This window comes from Aegilops tauschii, chromosome 5, assembly GCF_002575655.3.
Source record: "Aegilops tauschii subsp. strangulata cultivar AL8/78 chromosome 5, Aet v6.0, whole genome shotgun sequence".
Lineage (NCBI taxonomy): Eukaryota > Viridiplantae > Streptophyta > Magnoliopsida > Poales > Poaceae > Aegilops > Aegilops tauschii.
In genome coordinates this window covers 424,437,139-424,456,903 of record NC_053039.3, presented here as the reverse complement: position 1 = coordinate 424,456,903, position 19,765 = coordinate 424,437,139, and positions in this window count along the sequence as shown.

Sequence of the window (19,765 nt, the reverse complement as noted above, 5' to 3'; positions counted from 1 at the left end):
AGCTCGGGAGAAACACGGAGGCCTACGTCGACGACATTGTGGTGAAGCCTCGGGAGGCAAGGACCTTGATCCAAGATCTGGAGGAGACCTTCGCGAGCCTGCGCCAGGTGAACTTGCAACTTAACCCGGAGAAGTGCGTGTTCGGTGTCCCTTCCGGCAAGCTGCTGGGATTCCTCTTGTCCCACCGTGGGATCAAAGTGAACCCGGAGAAGATCAAGGACATTGAGGACATGAGCCCCCCGCAGACCCTCAAGGAAATGCATAAGCTGGCTGGTCGGGTAACTGCGTTGGGACGCTTCATCTCCAAGCTGGGAGAGCGCGCCCTACCCTTCTTCAAGCTGATGAAGAAGAAGGGCCCATTCGAGTGGCCCGGGACGCCGACCGAGCTTTTCAAGACCTCAAGAGATACCTGACCAGCCCTCCGGTGATGGTGGCGCCACGACCTCTCGAGCCCCTAGTACTCTACCTTGACGCCACCCCGTACTCCGCCAGCGCGGCGCTGGTGGCAGATCGGGAAGAGCACCGAGCCAAGGGCGCGCTGCGCCAAGCTGCAGCCGAAGTGACGCTAGATCAGGAAGGCACAGCAAGAGCCTTAGCAGCATCAACAGAAGACCAAGCTTGGCAGGACGACGTCACCGAAATTCCCGCAAGCGATCAGGCATCAAGAGTCCCACCAACTCAGGAGACGCCCCAACTTCCGCAAGACACGAGCCTCACCAACGCGCCAGGCCTCGTCGAGCACCTGGTGTATTTTGTCAGCACGGTGTTGCGGGACGCGAGAGCGCGATATCCCATGCCTCAGAAGCTCCTGCTCGCGCTCTTGGTGGCCTCGCGCAAGTTGCGGCACTACTTCCAGGGCCTCCCCATCAAGGTCGTCTTAGCCTACCCATTGGAGAGAGTGCTCAGGAGCCCCGACTCTGCTGGAAGGGTCGCCGAGTGGAACATCGAGCTGCAGGCATTCCAGTTGGAGTTCAGCACTACCAGGGTCATCAAGGGAGCTGCGCTCGCTGATTTCGTGGCAGAATGGACGGATGCCCCGACGTTGGAAGTATGCGAGGACCGGTCCGCCTCGCCGGGGAGTGAGGAGCCCAACGGCTGGGTCATGTATTTCGATGGGGCCTTCGCACACCAGGGTGCTGGGGCTGGAGCAGTACTCATCTCACCCACCCAAGACAAGCTCTACTATGCTGTACAGCTCTGCTTCCAGCAGGGCGAGAAGGTGTCCAACAACATCGCAGAATATGAAGGCCTCATAGCTGGCCTGAAGGCCGCGACAGCTCTAGGGGTGAAGCGCCTTACTGTTAAGGGCGACTCGCAGCAACTTCTCCAACAAGGTATACGAGCCGAAGGACGAGCATATGGAGGCATACCTCACGGAGGTGCGCAAGATGGAGAAGCAGTTCTTGGGCCTGGAGTTGCAGCACGTGCCCCGGGGCACCAACAAGGAAGCTGACGACATCGCCAAGAGAGCATCCAAGTGGCAGCCCCAAGAGCCTGGCGTCTTTGAAGGACGGCTCTTCAAGTCATCAGCGACACCACCACTTTCAAGCACAGCTCAGCCTTGGGAGGAGCTCCCATAGCCGCCTACCACAGGAGCCCCAGCCTGTGGCCCGACCTTAGGAGCTCGCCTGCTCTTGGCGCTCGAGCCCCAGGAGCGATGCTGGACCAAGGAATTCAAGGAATATCTGATGCAAGGAGCGCTGCCGGAGAAGGAGGAGGATGCAGAGCGCGTGGCCCGGCAAGCTACGGCATACTGCATCTAGGACGGTGAGTTGTACAGGAAGCGACCAAATGATGTTTCACTGCGTTGCATTTCCAGAGACCAGGGGAGGGAGTTGCTAATCGACATACACGGTGGGGACTGCGGGCACCATTCGTCATCACGGACCCTTGTCGGCAAGGTATTCCACATCGGATTCTACTAGCCCACGGAGCTCAATGACGCGGCCGAGCTGGTGAAGTCCTGTGAAGCCTGCCAGTTCCACGCCAAGCAGATCCATCAGCTAGCTCAGGGCCTCCAGACCATCCCGCTCACATGGACGTTCGCGGTCTGGGGGCTGGACATCTTGGGTCGTTTCCCTCGAGTGCCTGGGGGCTACCACTACCTCTACGTCGCCATCGACAAGTTCACCAAGTGGGCGGAATTGGAAGCCATCCGCACTATCCCAGCTGGCTCCGCAGTCAAGTTCATCAAGGGTCTCGTGAGCCGCTTCGGGGTCCCCAACCGCATCATCACCGACAACGGCTCGCAGTTCACTAGTAACCTCTTCAAAACATACTGTGCTAACCTTGGACGCATATCTGCTACGCTTCGGTGGCGCACCCCAGGAGCAATGGCCAGGCCGAACGCGCCAACGCAGAGGTCTTGAGGGGCCTCATGACCAGGACCTTCAAGAAGAAGCTCGAGGCCTGCGGCAGAGGCTGGCACGACGAACTCCAGTCCGTGCTGTGGTCTATCCGCACCATCGCCACCAAGCCGACGGGTGAGACCTCGTTCTTCCTCGTCTACGGAGCCGAAGCGGTCCTCCCTCATGAGGTCAAGCATCGCTCCACACGGATCCTGGCGTTTGATGAAACGCAGCAAGACGCCACGCGGGGGATGGACCTCGTGCTGGGGAGGAACGTTGCCGCGATGCTGCACTAAGGGCAGCAAGGTACCAGCAGGCGCTGCGGCGATACCACTGCCGCAACATCCGCTCCAGGACGCTCGAGGCGGGTCCTCTCCAGGGAAGGGCTGCACAAGCTCTCACCTATGTGGGATGGCCCGTTCAGGGTCGTTCATGTCTCCAGGCCTGGCGCCGCGCGCCTGGAGACGCAGGACGGGGTACCCATCCAGAACGCCTAGAACATCCAGCACCTCCGGAGTTTCTACCCATGAAGCAAGGCCCACTGCCTGTGAAGAAAGGCCCAGTGCCTGTGAAGAAAGGCCTAGTGCCTCTGAAGAAGGCCCGGTGCCTGTGAAGATCGCCGCCTGTGACACTCTCACGTAATAATGAGTGGGGCTGTACACGCCCTGGAGTCTCGGGAGAGCCGCCCTCGGGCCTCGGGGGCTCCCTCCCATGCCTAGTGGCAGCACTTAGCTCCACGCTGGTGAGAAGACTGAAGACTAGACTAGGTGCCGGACACGGCTTTTCATTTGCTTTCCGTAGTTGGCTCGCCTCCTTTTAATCGAAGTTTGTTTCTGGTGTTCCTTGCTGATTTGGTTCCATCGCCTTTTGCCCTTGTTTCCGGCTTCAGTTCGCTTGCGTTCTCTCTCTCGCATACCTCGCGAGGGGGCTAGGCAGGTGCCCTCGCGACCGCTTTTCCTTCTCTCTGCCTTATGAGCGTTTTTCCTTCTCCCTGCCTTCCGTCTGCTTTGTCGCGAGGCACCCTCGTTCAAGCCCACAAGCTGGTGCATCTCTCCTAATTCGTGCCCCTCGGGTACCACGATACGAAGCGCTGGACCCAGGCTTGGGTGAACGATAAGTCTCCTAGCGAGCTTCCTAATGAATTTTCTGCAGTTCCCGAGCAACCACTAAGTCAAGACGGGCACGAGGAAACAAGTGCCTCGTGAAGAGGAGGCTGACCCGAACTCGCCAAGCTAAGTTAGCTCTGCACAAAGTAACCACACAGAACGGAAACAACAAGCATAGCGTAGGAATCATAGTTCGATACATGCCCCTCCGGGCCCATACTGGTTTCATTCTTGAGGCAGGAAGGAAAAGAAGAACAAAACAAAAGTGGCGCTGTAGCGGTCCACGGGGGCAGGCCGCTGGCGACGTCCCGAGCTTAGCCGGATCCCTCCTCGCGCTTCACGGAGGCGCGGCGACGAGATGACCCGCTACCACCTTCGAAGCAAGCGCGGCGGCTGGTCGTAACCGCCGCTGCTAGAGCTGTCGCCAAGAGAAGAGCCACCGAAACTGGACGAGGCGCGGCCGGCGGGCTCGCCCTCGTCGCGGGCGTCACCAAGGCCGAGCACCTCCTCGCCGTCGTTCATCTCGGGGCAACACCCGGCGCGGCGACCATCTTCCCCAAACACCCTCACGTAGAGGGTTGCATCACCGTCGTACTTGAAATGGAGGGTGCATCGCCTGCCAAGGCCACACGCGCGGGCAAACGTCTGCCAACCTCGGGCCAGAGCTATGTTGCCCGCGGTGGAGACCTGGACCACGACCCAGGAGGCCCTGCTGCAGTAGCCGTCCGCCTGCAGCCAAAGCCCGCCTGGACCAGAGGCTGGCAGCTCGTCGACGAAGAAGCGCGGAAGCTGAAGCCAGTTGCCAGCTAGATCCTTCGACCAGACAACGAACTCTGGCAGCACCTCTGCCGAGTGGAAGCGTGGCTTGGGAGGCTATGCAACCACGAGGCATCTCCCTTCGCCGACGGGGCTGCCGCGCCCGGAGCGACTCTTGCCACGCACAGCGGTGCCACCCGGGAACGGGGGGCCGCGGCGGGGGTCGCGGTATGCTTACGGGGGCGGCCGCGTTGTAACACCCCGAATGTAACTTTCCATATTTGTAACTCCAACTCTTGCCATTTTCGGCTATGTGTTATGATATTCCCTCCATGGTCAGGTTTTGTCTTTCTTTTGCATTTTGTCCATGTCATGCATTTCATATCATGTCATCATGTGCATTGCATTTGCATACGTGTTCGTCTCATGCATCCGAGCATTTTCCCCGTTGTCCGTTTTGCAATTCGGCGCTCCTATCTCCTCCGGCGCACCCCTTTTGTTTTCTTTCGTGAGCGGGTGTCAAACATTCTCGGAATGGACCGAGGCATGTCAAGTGGCCTTGGTATACCACCGGTAGACCACCGGTCAAGTTTTGTTCCATTTGGAGGTCGTTTGGTACTCCAACGGTTAACCGGGTAACCGCAGATGCCTTCTGTGTGTTGCAGCAAAACCCCCTCTCTAAACAGCCCAAAACCCACCAAACTCTCTTCCATGCTCTAGGTCGTTCGATCACGATCGTGTGGGCGAAAACCGCACCTCATTTGGAGTCTCCTACCTCCCTCTACCTATATATTTGCACCCCTCCCGAAATAATTCGCAGTCCAACCCTAGCCCCGCTCCCTCTCCGCGGGCGGACGTGTCCGTACCGCCGCCGGACGAAATCGCGCCGCCGCCCCGACGAATCAGCCGCCGCCACGTCGCCCTCCTCTCTCTCCCCGCGCCGCCGGCCCGCCGGGCCCGAGGCCGGCCCGCCCGCGCCGCGACCGAGCCCCGAGCCACCCGCGCCGCCCTGCCGTCCCCGCCGCCGGCTCCCGTCCCGCGCCCTGCCGCCACGCGCCTCGCCGCCCTCCGGCAACCTCGCCGCGCCGCCCAGCACCGTTCGCCGCCGCGCCGCCGAGCGCCGCCGTCGCCCGCCGTCGCCTCCTCTCGGCGCGGCCCCGCCGTCCCCGGCCGGCGCCGCCCTCCAGCGCCGCCCCGCCGGCGTCCCCGAGCTCCAGCGCCGGCGACGAACCCTAGCCATATCGGATCTGGGATCCCCTCGAGGTTGACTTTTCCCGAGACCCCGATTTATTTCTAAGTCATTTGATTTTTACTATAAGTGCCCATGTTCATCGCATGATAACTCTCTGCATATAGCTCCGTTTCGCGCGTGTGATATGTCAAAATGTTCATCTCGTGATGCTCTACATTTTGTTAAATTGCACCATGTTCATTAGAGGCCATGTTGATGCCCAAATCTCTGATGGAAGAGTGCTAGTTGCTGTTATCTGCTGTTACTTAGCAGAACTTGAGGATTTGTTATTTTTGTACCATTTAATCTGTGCATCTTATGGGCATGAGCTCTACATGTGTTTTGTTGTATGCCATGCCATCTTTCCAGAGGTGTATGCCATCTATTTTTGTGATCTCTGTGGTGACTAGCACAACCATGCAAACTAGGCCCCGTAATGTTTCTGATTTCAGGGACTTAGTATTTTCTCCAAGTCTTTGTCTGCTGTTATTTTGTTGCCATGTAAACTTGATGCTACAGAGAGATCCATGCATATTTTGGAGATGTTCAGTAAGAATGTTTTGTAGATATTGTTGTAGTTGATCCATTCCTGCCCTTGTTTGCAATTATGGAGTGCCATAGGATGACTCAATCTGGCTCTACTTTCGCTATAAAATATTTCTGGCAGATTGTTTACGTGTTATTCAATTTTGCCAAGCTTGTTGTAGTTGATCCATACATGCTATGTACTTGCTCTTGCCATGGATAGCTTCATAAACATGCCATGGATAGCTTCATAAACATGAGTGCATCAAGCTCACCAAGATGCCTTCATATTATTGTTTCTGCCATGCTCTGTTTTTCTGCTAAGTCTGAAACCTGTTAACGAAACTTGCTATGTTTACATGGTTGCCATCATATCTTCTGGTCCTTTTTGGCTTATGGTCAGTAAGGGACTTTTGTCATATGTATTTATTAGAATACTTCCATGCCTTGTTTTGCTATGTTAAGTTCCTGTAGCATGTTGATTTCGTGCTCTAAACATTGCTACCTGATGCTGTTTCAGGCATGTCCAGTACCAAGTCTGTGAACCTGTTATCTTTTGCACTTTTGCCATGCTTGTTTGAGCTTGTTATGTTGTGATCTAGCCATAGCTCAGTGTTCATCTTTTGTTAAGCATCTCCTGTAGATTACTGCCATATGCTTTGTTGCTATGTTGGTGTCGGAGTAAATGGCCACGGGTAGCCTAGCCGACTGCCCCTGGCTCTTCAAAAATTATCAGGCCATTTGAGCCCTGAAGCATTCAAAGCATTGGGCCGCATTCCCCGGTCGGCTACCTCTGAAGCCGACTCTCAGAAGGCGACCCAGCCTCAGCAACCTCCCCCCAAGATAACCATGGGATGGCCGACTCCAGGAAGCCGGCCATAGAGGATGCCGACTCCCCAGAGCCGGCCATAAAGAACGCCGACTCCCCAGAGCCGGCCACGAAGGGCGCCGACTCCAAGAAGCCGGCCAAGACCGCACCCACCAAAACTACACCCACATAACGGTGACAAGACGGGGTGTGGCCACAGTGCGGCCCACTACCCCCGAAGCCCGAGGCAGGCATGGCCACAGGACGCCGTACGGGACGGCCATCTCCCGTCCGGCTCGACACTGTAGCCATGCTGGCCTCAACGTCACCCACGACAGACGCCAGTACGGCCCACGGGCGGCGGGCCCCTTTAGCCAGAGAGAGGCGCGAAGGCGGCCCGGCCTTCCCCAGTCGGCCAAGGGCGTAGCAGGCCCCCAGAAGCCGGCTACCTCCTCCCTCGAAGCATGTGCCACATTAAGGAGACAAGACGAGGTAAGGCTACAGTGAGAGTCCTCGAGGCGGCACACTGTAGCCACGCTTACCTCGACGAAGCCCTCGTCATCAGGGACGAGGCTACAGTAAACAGTCGCCGACAAGACCCCTAAGCAGTGGGGCCGGCCTGTCGACCAAGAGGCCGTCAGCCGGCGGGACCCACCAGTCGGCGGGCCCCAACGGCCGGCGGAGAAGCCGGCGAGCGCAGACACTGACGACTGGGACCCGCGCCCAGCCGGATTACAATTGTACCCCCGGGGGTAGGCCTATATAAACCCCCCGGGGCACCCATGCAAAGGGTTGGCTTCTTAGAGTTACACACACACCATAGAGAGAGGGAAGCAAGAGCTAGCCTTGCTCTTCTTCTCCCTTGAACCCCACAGCTCAAGGAGCATTTGTAGCTACTCGTTCTGATCTAGTGATCATGCGGAGACCCCGCAGAGCAGGATTAGGGGTGTTATCTCCACGGAGAGCCCCGAACCTGGGTAAGATTCGCCGGCGTGCATGTCTTCGCCTCATCCCGTTTCCAGGCACCGGCGACGTCTTACTGGCACCCACCATGATAAGCCACCCGTTGGCATATGTCGCACCTACCACCCGACATTTGGCGCCCACCGTGGGGCCAGGTGCACCGTCGTCTGGAGACCTGTTCTGGACGGGAACCCTCTTCCTCCCCCGCGAGCGCAGCCAGCCTGCTGCGCCCGATGGCGTTTTCCTCGACGCGCTGCAAGGCGTCGATGACGCCTGCGCGGCGAGCTGCCTCGCCGATCTGCTCGGCGAGACTCGCATCTCCGACGAGCCCGCGTCCGACGCGGGCACGGACTACCCCGAGAGGCGCCTCGTCAGCCTCCTCGACCAGCTTCACGTCTCTAGCGAGCCTGCTACGGATGTGGAGTCGGTCGGCTCCACCGACCCGATGCTCGTCGACTCCGACACAGCATCGCTCGACGCCTACCCCTCCGACGTGGTGGTGTTCGACGATCCTCTCCCTCGAGCTGACAGTGGCAGCAGCGCTGTCACCGAAGTGTTGGTCATCAGCCACGTCACCAACTCGGGCGAGAACGCCCGCGACGCCCTGCAAGCGGCGATGCACGACCTATCTGTCCCCATCCCGGCCGACGCCGACGCCGAGACCCTGGAGGCACGCCGCCTTGCCCTCGTCGCAGAAGGCCAGAAGATAGCCTCCATGAGACGCCTCACCGAGGCCCACCAGCGCGAAGTCGACCGCGCCGCCTTCGGTACGCCGCCGCCTAGCGGGCCGAGCCGAGCCGGCTTCGTCCAGAAGCGCGGCGCGGCTATCGCCAGCATGCTGGGGGCAGATCACCCCGTCTACGCCACCCCGCTCGAGAATCTTGTGACACCCCAAAATTTTGGCCTTGTTTTTATTTATTAAAATGTTGCCAGGAAATAAAACTTTTCCAATTGTCAAGTTTTACCTTTTGTGATTTTGGATTTTATACCTCTTGTGGGAAAAAACCTTCAAAGGTATTGTTGGACTTGATTTCTCTCTATAATAAAACAATTATTTATCAGTGGATTCAAATGTTGCAAGATTTATTTTTTTTCAAAACCTTGCTCTTATAAAATGATTTCTTTTGCATTTGGAGCCCATTTGCACTACAACCATTTGATAAATGCTTCAAAAAAATTCCACCAAAAATTGGGGATGTCATGTGATGTTCCCACATCACTTTTATGCAAAAATACCTTTTGGCCATTGGAGATTTTGAGCTCTACTCCAACTTTTCCAATCTGGTCCAGTAGGCACTTTTGCACTACAACCCATTTAAATATTCTTCTAAAAATTCTTCCAAGTGTTTGGAGATGTCAATGGATGTATGCAATTCATCTTCAAACAAAAAACCAGTGATGTTCTTTGAAAAATTTGAGTGGATCAGCCTGTTTTGCATTCTGACCCAATTTGGTGATTTGTACTGCAACCTTATTTTTCCTTGCTCAAGTAACCCTGAGCATTTTCCTACTAGTAGCCCTCCCTAACAAACTCTTAAGTCCAGGAGATGGGGCTCATTGGAGGTTTTGAAATGCATGTTCTAAACCCTTTTTCTTTCTGCCCAAAACTGGAGTTTTGCAAAACTCGCATTACAACTTTCTGTTTTTGCCAAACTATTTTTACCACCATCTCCTGCATCTAAAGAGACACTGATCTGGAGATTTTGGCCACTCCAAGAGTTATCTAAGTGCATATGGCATTCTGTCGAACACCTGGTGTGCACAGCCACTTTTGGCAAGCTCTCTGGTTTGCATTGTGGACTTGAACTCCTGACCTATCCACCATGTCCACTGAGTGTCTTGCTACCCCTCCCTCCATCCTGTGCAGTGCCAGCTCCACCCTCGAGCTCTAGAGCGCGCTGGCATTTCGTCGAGCAGGTGCCGTGCGTGCTCTGGGCGCGCCCAGAGCGCACGTTTTGCACGCGCGCGCACTACGCCGACACGCCGCACTGCTGCCCTCGACGCGACCCGACCCTGGCCCCCTCTGCATCGCTGAACCGCGCACTAGCCGCCCCCTACTCCACGGTATCTCTGGCGCCCTGCTGCGCTGCTGGCCACGCCCTTGGCGGCACGCCGGCATCGGCAGCAGATTCCGCCGCGGACGGCGCCGCCCAAACCACCAGCGCGCACCAGCTGCCTCAGAGCACAGGCCGTGCTTATCCTCCCGCTCGTCGCAACGCGTTCGTCGCCACCACGATGCCCTGCAACTACAGGAAAGTGGTCGCTGGCGATCTTATCTGCTGCCGCCACGGAGCCAGCCTCGTCACGCTATATAAAGGGAACCCCGAACCCCTCCGAGCACTCACGCGACACCAGACCCTCCCCGTAGAGCTCCCCTAGCAGTAGATTGACCGGAGAGGACCGTCCTCCCCAACTCCGGCCAGCTCGGCCGCCGCCAAGCCCCGGCGCGATTCGTCGCAACCAGCCACCCTTTCGCCAATCCAACGCCACCAGTAGCTTCGTCTAGTCCATGCGGAGCTGCCCAGCTACCCAACTTCGATCGGAGACCACCGGAGCACCGAAGTCACTTCACCACCGTACCTTTCTCCGCCGCGGAGCTCGCCGCCGGCGATTCCCGCCACCTCCGTCGACCCAACCACCACCTAAAGGACTGCCTCGGTCTAGCCGTTCCATCCCCGCCCTTGGATGCCCGTGAGGCGCTGCCGTTCGTCGACGGCGATCGCCGGAGCCCCGCTCCCGTCGGGCAAAAGAGAGGAGAAGGAGGGAAGAAACGGTCAAACCTGACCAGTGGGCCCTCTGGACCCACTGTCAGTGACCCGCGCAGCGCCCTCTCTCTGTTTAAGTGGAGGCGCAAACCCCCGCGTACGTTTCTCTGCTACGAAAGCGTATTTCCCTCGAAGCGTTTTTCTTTTTCTGGTTTTATTTAAAAACAGAGTTTGACCAAACTTTGACTGGCTATAACTTTTAAAATAAAACTCCAAATGAGTTGATTCTTTTTCCTACCTCTCTCAAATTTCATCTAGTTTATTTTAAGATTTATTTCAAAAATATTTGAGACAGGTTTTGGTACTGTGTTTGAAATATTTGTATTTGTGTATTTTGAAAAATAGGATTTTTGGAGGAAAAGGAAAGCTTCGAATAAGTGCATCCTTTGCATACTCTTGAAGGCAAGCATTTCTGAACTCTGGCATAATATTTTGTTGTGGTGTTTGGATGCGATCACAACACCTTTTGACTTGGAGCATGTGATAGTTTATGTATCGTTACGGTCTCGTGTATGAGTACACTTTGGAGTTGTTTGTGGCCAGCAATGGATACACCAATGATTTGGATCATCTTCGTGAGCTTCTCTTGCACACCGGTAGGAAGCCGGGAAAGTCGTGGTCTTGGGTAGACACGAGCTTGTCCCTAATCCCTCGTCGAGACGAGTATGCCCGGCATAGCATGGTGAGGCTCGAGGAGTGGCGATTTATTTCACTAGTGGTAATGTTGTTGTTGGATACTTGGACCACCTGAGTCGGTTGTAGACCGAGTCTTGATCAATAGCTTCCTTTTTATTGGTACCACCACTTGTCCCTGCAGGGGACAGGGTAGGGTTCAGTAGGTTGTCAACCCCTTTCCAAAGCACACACCATACAGAGGGGCCGTGATGAGGGTCCCATGGCCATGGATTAAAGCCAGTCATCCGGTCCGGGGGCATGGGTGTTTCGGTTGTAGCCGAAGGGGATAGCTTCCCCAGTTTGCGCGCGGTATAAATTTTGTGATCCCATGCTACGTCGAGGTTGTAGCCTCCCCACTTAGAGTTTTGCTAGGCAGGTGTCGTGGGTGATTCCAGACACTGGTGAGTTAAGCTGGTGTGTGCAGGTCAGGCGTGTTTTCAATCAAAAGACTGTAGACGGAATTAGTCCCGAGGGACTAAGTAAATCCGTTACTCGTGGAAAATGGTACTCCCTCTGCAGAGGATATATCCTGTTGGATAGTCATGTCCTTGAGTAAAGACCACAGTCTGAGTTGAGTCTGGTAACGGTATTCGGATGGAGAACGATTTAACTAGAACTCTATAACGGTATTCGGATGGAGACACGGTTAACTGGATCGTAGTAACGGTATTCGGATGGAGATACGACTTGTTTTAATTATCGGTTTTCGGATGGAGAAATGACTGTACTAAATATTGTTTATGATTATGGCACCTTTGGATTATGATCTTTATTATTATGGACTAATCATTTATATTACGTATATTATTGAGTATCCCTGGGATGGTTCTACCTCCTGGATATTCACGGTGATTATTCTCTTATAAGCCCTTTCTGTGGCGTCGCTCAGACGCCCGACTGCGGCATGCTTGTTGTTCATTTATCTTTTATAAGCCCTTTATGTGGTGTCGCCCCGACGCCCGACTGGGGCATTATTATTATTCTGCATTTTTCGCTCGAGGAGTCATTCAGACACTCGTTTGGCACCAGTATTACTATTCTGCATTTTCCGCTCGAGGAGTCATTCAGACACTCGTTTGGCACCAGTATTACTATTCTGCATTTTCCGCTTGAGGAGTCATTCAGACACTCGTTTGGCATCTAGTATTTTATTTTGGTATATTTTTAACCGTATGTGTGCATCTTGGTCTTTCGTATTTTTTTCGTGACAGACGTGTGATCATCTAATTAACCCGGAGCATGTTTGATTTATTATACCCGTGTTCTTAATGTTTGTGAGTACATTCAAACGTACTCACTGGCTTGTCCCTGGCTATTGTCTTGGCTAGATTCCTTGCTTGGAGATAAGCATCGCGGTGACAACCTCGGAACCTACGTGTTGACGTGCGCAGCCTCGCGAAGATAGGAATTATCCTCGTCAGCTGTTCTTGTGGGAAATGGAGTCCCATAGACGCAGATGTATCCAACCGCTTCCGCCCTCAACCACTTGTAACCAAATGTTGTACTCCTAGGCCTAAATGGTCTTGTGCTACATATTTTGTTCCTGCTTGGATTTTCTTGTATCAAGTTGGTGCCTCATCAGCTAACAGTAATCCTGGGGCTGGTGAGCTCACAGGCCGTATTTCTGGGAATTCCTATCCTAAAAATCCGGTCGTGACAGACTTGGTATCACAGCCAGGCTGACCATTGGCTAATCCTGTCTTAGCCAGGTCAATAAACCTAGGTTAACCCAAACCATCAGACCTTAGCTTGACCCCGGTCAAGCTTCCCGCGTAAGGTAGCCCCACAGTGACCCGACGCCCTTTTCGGCGGACGGTGCCCAACCTATCCGCCTAGCCCGTCGATCACGCGCCAGTGACCGACACCCAACCCGTCTCTATCGCAAGCGTGCGGAGGAAGACTCCGTCCCCTTTCCCTATAAAAAGGGCACGCTAGCCACAGCACAGCACAGCCTCTTTCCCCCAAACAAAGCCACGATGCCTGGCCCCATTGTTCACAATAAGACCACAGCGACCAACCTTGGAGGTTTTGTGACCGTGCTCGCAAACCTCACCCGCCGTGCCTATGCGTTAGAAGAGCCTCCTGAGTATGTTGTGTACCAGGGACCCATGTACGGTGAGAGCCGTCAGTACTGGGCCACTGCACACATCTACGGTAGGGGTTTGTCGCCAGAGCGCCCCTACAGGTTCACGGGAAGGACAACCTCCTTCGAGCCGCAAGCCATCCAACTGGCAGCCCGCGAAGCTATAGTTCAACTCCGGCACCTGTCGCCCAGAGTTAACTGTCGCTCGTTCTACTACTACCCCAGTCGTGACGGGTATGGTAGGCCGCCCCAAGTTGCCAATGGAGACCACGAGACGGATCCTGCGCTGTTGCATCTGGTGCGCTATGTAAGCGCACTAGAGCAACTGTTCGACCAGGTCACTCTTGATCTGATCGCAGCTCGTGGCGAGCTAGTTCGCCGAGCCCCGGCGAGGAGAGAAGCGGAGCCCGCCACCGACAACCCAGTCGTGCTGTTCGGACACCCGATCGATCCCTTGAGGTCTGCGCCAGCCATCAACCAGAGCACTTTGGTGACCCCAGAAGCGCTTCGTCGCCTTTTGGAAACCCATTCCAACGGGATTTGGGCCAACAACCCCCGGGATGGTCATCACCATCTCCCCGACCCTGCAGCACCTCAGCCTCAACCAGCAAACCCCGACGGTGAGAACCGTGGAGAAGCATCGGCGTCCGCAAGGCCAGCCCACTTAGACATTAACGAAGTAGACTAAGTCGCTCAAAGTTGTATCGAGCCTTAGTTTTCCTACGCTTTGTAATGTGTGGCCTTGTATCGCTTTTGTTGCATGCTGTCTGTTTGAGCACTCTTATTTTTGGAGTAGTAGCTATGCATGTGTACGTTGGTGTACAGTTGCATTTTTTTTATATCGGGCATAGCTTCCTAGACCAACCCCGTCAACGCCCACAGTAATGCGTCACCTTTATGTGATGTGTATATCTGTGGATTTGACCCAAGTACAGGATCGGCAGTCAGTTACCCTTCACCCCGGTAGATATCCCAGCCCCGGTGCTATATATAGGCCACTTCGTAACCTTGCCGAGCACCCCTCACCTTTGTGCGCAGCACCCACAGCCATTCCTTGCCATGTCGACCCCCAGTATTTATCTGAGAACCCCAGACACAACCCCGGGTAGCTTTGTCAAATTATTGTGGGACTTTACCTGCAGTACTATGAGTGCCACCCGTCCACCCCAGTACGAGTTGCTCAAAGCGAGGATCACTCCGTCCACCTCGAAATATTGGGCAGTGGTGCACATCCCTCCCGCATACCCAAACCAAGATCCAACGGAAGTCTCCTTCGTGGGGAAATCCATGCCGACTCCGCAGATGGCCATAGAAGCTGCTGCGTACGAGGCGCACACTCGTCTTCGATTCGCAGTGCCCTATGCCAGCGAGCGAGGATACTATTATTTTCCGAGTCGTGCAGCACCCGGAGAAGTTGCATCTTTTCCCGGTGGGCGCATTGAGAGAGATCCAGTATTGGCCAACCTTGCCCAGTACGTCATCGCTCAGGAGCGTTTAACTCAGCGAGTAATGGGCTATCTCCAAAGCCTCGCTGATTTAAATCCTCGGATCGCTATTGGCAGACCACTGAGGCCTGACCAAGAAGGACGCATTCATCGACTGGTCAACCCGCTTCCCCCGATAGAAGAGGAGTGTGCCCCAGTGCCAGAGGCATTTTCTCAGGACCCTGTCGCTTTGCCGTTTTCTTTGTAAACGCCTCCGATGTATTTATTGTCCAGTACTTGTATTTATGGGTTGCAGCATGTCCGTAAAATCTTTGTGCAATGGATCCGATTTTCTTTAGTTCCTGTTTTGTGAGCAGTGTTACTGCTGTTAGTTTTGTTTCAATTATCTCTTCTCTCGCAACATGTTTTTGAGGAGATTCCTTTCCCCGAGTTATCGCTGCGTATATGCATTTTCCTGGCATAGATTTTTATTCGCGCATCATCGTTACAGCAAACTCTCAGCAGCCACCACTCGACCACGAGCACTGTTCCAAATCCTTGAGCACATTTTTGCGCCTATCTAACCACACTCGAGGACACCACAGTCTCGGTAAGAGAGATTTGTGAGTGTTCATTCGAGCGCGAGCTGGCCCAGCACTCCGACGACAGTCAGCCCTGATGCCGCGCCTAATCCACATGATCGCCGCCACCGCGAAGAGCTAACACTCGAGCGGCAGCATCACGACGATCATCCAGGATGATCGCGCACAGGAGCACGGAGAACCCCAGCAGCACCGCCAAGCCTCCACACACCAGGACCACATACCAGTCCGGCATTGCCTCCGCCATTAGAGCCTCGGCCCGAGCTCCTGCCAGCAGCTATGAAGGAGAAGGAAGGAGGAGTGGAAGCGAGGCCGGGCGTGAGGAAGAAGAGAGGAGCACCGCGGGCGTTTTATAGCCCGAGATCGGTGTACGGTGGGCGAGGTCCACCTGCGCCACCCGTCGCTCGGTCGCCGGTGTTCGGAGGCGAGTCCGCGAGCAGTGCCGACAGCGCCCTGGCCCGCGAGGTGAGTGCACGCTGCACCGGCAGCTAGCACGCCGCGCACTACCACGGTACGGCCTCGATGCCCTACGAGCTAGGCATCGCCGGTGGAGGAAGCGCGGGAGAGCGCGCGAGAGAGAAGAAAGAGCCAGAGGAAGGAGAAGAGGCCGACAGTGGGCCCTGGGCCCACCTGTCAGCCAGCGAGAGCACTGTGCTCTCGGGTGCAACCAGCGTATTTTATTAATTTAGAATTTATTCTAAATTACTGTATCCCCGTAGAGATATCTCGTTTTCCCCTAAACCATGGATTTTTCCACACTGCGCCAGTGTACCACACTGTGGTTTTGCACCACTTATTGCCCCCTCACTGCAGCCGTTTTGTTTTTGTGCAATTGAAGGATTTCTTTGATAAAAACAAATTTTTATTTCAAAACATTTCTTGTTCAAAACAACTTTTAACAAATCTCGAGGACGAGATTTTTTTTAAGGGGGGTAGTGTTGTGACACCCCAAAATTTTGGCCTTGTTTTTATTTATTAAAATGTTGCCAGGAAATAAAACTTTTCCAATTGTCAAGTTTTACCTTTTGTGATTTTGGATTTTATACCTCTTGTGGGAAAAAACCTTCAAAGGTATTGTTGGACTTGATTTCTCTCTATAATAAAACAATTATTTATCAGTGGATTCAAATGTTGCAAGATTTATTTTTTTCAAAACCTTGCTCTTATAAAATGATTTCTTTTGCATTTGGAGCCCATTTGCACTACAACCATTTGATAAATGCTTCAAAAAAATTCCACCAAAAATTGGGGATGTCATGTGATGTTCCCACATCACTTTTATGCAAAAATACCTTTTGGCCATTGGAGATTTTGAGCTCTACTCCAACTTTTCCAATCTGGTCCAGTAGACACTTTTGCACTACAACCCATTTAAATATTCTTCTAAAAATTCTTCCAAGTGTTTGGAGATGTCAATGGATGTATGCAATTCATCTTCAAACAAAAAACCAGTGATGTTCTTTGAAAAATTTGAGTGGATCTGCCTCTTTTGCATTCTGACCCAATTTGGTGATTTGTACTGCAACCTTATTTTTCCTTGCTCTAGTAACCCTGAGCTTTTTCCTACTAGTAGCCCTCCCTAACAAACTCTTAAGTCCAGGAGATGGGGCTCATTGGAGGTTTTGAAATGCATGTTCTAAACCCTTTTTCTTTCTGCCCAAAACTGGAGTTTTGCAAAACTTGCACTAACAACTTTCTGTTTTTGCCAAACTATTTTTACCACCATCTCCTGCATCTAAAGAGACACTGATCTGGAGATTTTGGCCACTCCAAGGGTTATCTAAGTGCATATGGCATTCTGTAGAACACCTGGTGTGCAGAGCCACTTTTGGCAAGCTCTCTGGTTTGCATTGTGGACTTGAACTCCTGACCTATCCACCTTGTCCACTGAGTGTCTTGCTACCCCTACCTCCGTCCTGTGCAGTGCCAGCTCCACCCTCGAGCTCTAGAGCGCGCTGGCATTTCGTCGAGCAGGTGTCGTGCGTGCTCTGGGCGCGCCCAGAGCGCACGTTTGCACGCGCGCGCACTACGCCGACACGCCGCACTGCCGCACTCGACGCGACCCGACCCTGGCCCCCTCTGCATCGCTGAACCGCGCACTAGCCGCCCCCTACTCCACGGTATCTCTGGCGCCCTGCTGCGCTGCTGGCCGCGCCCTTGGCGGCACGCCGGCGTCGGCAGCAGATTCCGCCGCGGACGGCGCCGCCCAAACCACCAGCGCGCGCCAGCTGCCTCAGAGCACAGGCCGTGCTTATCCTCCCGCTCATCGCAACGCGTTCGTCGCCACCACGATGCCCTGCAACTATAGGAAAGTGGTCGCCGGCGATCTTATCTGCTGCCGCCACGGAGCCAGCCTCGTCACGCTATATAAATGGAACCCCGAGCACCTCCGAGCACTCACGCGACACCAGACCCTCCCCGTAGAGCTCCCCTAGCAGTAGATTGACCGGAGAGGACCGTCCTCCCCAACTCCGGCCAGCTCGGCCGCCGCCAAGCCCCGGCGCGATTCGTCGCAACCAGCCACCCTTTCGCCAATCCAACGCCACCAGTAGCTTCGTCTAGTCCATGCGGAGCTGCCCAGCTACCCAACTTCGATCGGAGACCACCGGAGCACCAAAGTCACTTCACCACCGTAGCTTTCTCCGCCGCGGAGCTCGCCGCCGGCAATTCCCGCCACCTCCGTCGACCCAACCACCACCTAAAGGACCGCCTCGGTCTAGCCGTTCCATCCCCGCCCTTGGATGCCCGTGAGGCGCTGCCGTTCGTCGACGGCGATCGCCGGAGCCCCGCTCCCATCGGGCAGAAGAGAGGAGAAGGAGGGAAGAAACGGTCAAACCTGACCAGTGGGCCCTCTGGACCCACTGTCAGTGACCCGCGCAGCGCCCTCTCTCTGTTTAAGTGGAGGCGCAAACCCCCGCGTACGTTTCTCTGCTACGAAAGCGTATTTCCCTCGAAGCGTTTTTCTTTTTCTGGTTTTATTTAAAAACAGAGTTTGACCAAACTTTGACTGGCTATAACTTTTAAAATAAAACTCCAAATGAGTTGATTCTTTTTCCTACCTCTAAAATTTCATCTAGTTTATTTTAAGATTTATTTCAAAAATATTTGAGACAGGTTTTGGTACTGTGTTTGAAATATTTGTATTTGTGTATTTTGCAAAATAGGATTTTTGGAGGAAAAGGAAAGCTTCCAATAAGTGCATCCTTTGCATACTCTTGAAGGCAAGCATTTCTGAACTCTGGCATAATATTTTGTTGTGGTGTTTGGATGCGATCACAACACCTTTTGACTTGGAGCATGTGATAGTTTATGTATCGTTATGGTCTCGTGTATGAGTACACTTTGGAGTTGTTTGTGGCCAGCAATGGATACACCAATGATTTGGATCATCCTCGTGAGCTTCTCTTGCACACCGGTAGGAAGCCGGGAAAGTCGTGGTCTTGGGTAGACACGAGCTTGTCCCTAATCCCTCGTCGAGACGAGTATGCCCGGCATAGCATGGTGAGGCTCGAGGAGTGGCGATTTATTTCACTAGTGGTAATGTTGTTGGTGGATACTTGGACCACCTGAGTCGGTTGTAGACCGAGTCTTGATCAATAGCTTCCTTTTTATTGGTACCACCACTTGTCCCTGCAGGGGACAGGGTAGGGTTCAGTAGGTTGTCAACCCCTTTCCAAAGCACACACCGTACAGAGAGGCCGTGATGAGGGTCCCATGGCCATGGATTAAAGCCAGTCATCCGGTCCGGGGGCATGGGTGTTTCGGTTGTAGCCGAAGGGGATAGCTTCCCCAGTTTGCGCGCGGTATAAATTTTGTGATCCCATGCTACGTCGAGGTTGTAGCCTCCCCACTTAGAGTTTTTCTTGGCAGGTGTCGTGGGTGATTCCAGACACTGGTGAGTTAAGCTGGTGTGTGCAGGTCAGGCGTGTTTTCAATCAGAAGACCATAGACGGAATTAGTCCCGAGGGACTAAGTAAATCCGTTACTCGTGGAAAATGGTACTCCCTCTGCAGAGGATATATCCTGTTGGATAGTCATGTCCTTGAGTAAAGACCACAGTCTGAGTTGAGTCTGGTAACGGTATTCAGATGGAGAACGATTTAACTAGAACTCTATAACGGTATTCGGATGGAGACACGGTTAACTGGATCGTAGTAACGGTATTCGGATGGAGATACGACTTGTTTTAATTATCGGTTTTTGAATGGAGAAACGACTGTACTAAATATTGTTTATGATTATGGCACCTTTGGATTATGATCTTTATTATTATGGACTAATCATTTATATTACGTATATTATTGAGTATCCCTGGGATGGTTCTACCTCCTGGATATTCACGGTGATTATTCTCTTATAAGCCCTTTCTGTGGCGTCGCTCAGACGCCCGATTGCGGCATGCTTGTTGTTCATTTATCTTTTATAAGCCCTTTATGTGGTGTCGCCCCGACGCCCGACTGCGGCATTATTATTATTCTG